An 881-nucleotide genomic window follows, 5' to 3' on the forward strand; every position below is an offset into this window, starting at 1 on the left:
AGCTGTGTGCATATTCCTAGAGCAGCTTGTAGGAGCCAGGATGAACAAAGACCCTGTCTTCCAAATATTGTGAATCTGTGCTATGACTGCTGATTGCTGCTTCTGGTCACAGGGGGACAGTCAAAGAGGCTGTGGCCATTTTGATACCACCTCTTCCCTTTGTTGCAATGCCCTCCCCCTCTGCCTAAAGTGGCTTTCAGGGGATTTAACAGACCAGCACCTTTCCTCTCTCTTTCATTTTCCTCTCCATCCCCTCTTAGGAGCTGGACAGCCAATACTAGAGTGTTCTAAGGTAACTGCATAAATGAGGGTGACTAGAAAGTCACTGCGCATGCCCAGGGGAAGGCACAGGCTCAGAAAAGACTTGAGAAGATCCCAAATTTACACCTCAGGCGGATTCTTGGGACAGACACAGCTTACAGCAATTAAAAACAACAACAAAACCCAGGAAACTCTGGGACAGGGAGAGAATCTGATTTTAGAGAGATCACAATATTACATTCAAATGTCCAGTTTTCAACAACAACAACAAATTGCAAGGCATACAAAGAAATAGGACAGTATGGCCCATTCAAAAAAGAAAAATAAACCAATAGATATTATCACTGAAAAAAAAGTGATAGCAGATCTCCTAGAAAAAGACATTAAAACAGCAGTATTCATGATCAAAGAACTGTGGAAAAAGTCAAGAAAACTATTTATCAACAAATGTCAATATCAATAAATAGCTAGAAAATCTAAAAGGAAATCAAAAAACCTTTTTTTCAGAGGTGAACAATACAATAACTGAAATGAAAAGTCACCAGAGGGAATTAAAGGTAAACTGTAGCAGGTGTAAGAAATAGTGAGCCTACTTGAAGATAAGATCAATGATCCATCAG

The sequence above is a fragment of the Bison bison genome, unplaced genomic scaffold, assembly GCF_000754665.1.
Source record: "Bison bison bison isolate TAMUID 2011002044 unplaced genomic scaffold, Bison_UMD1.0 scf7180017863964, whole genome shotgun sequence".
Lineage (NCBI taxonomy): Eukaryota > Metazoa > Chordata > Mammalia > Artiodactyla > Bovidae > Bison > Bison bison.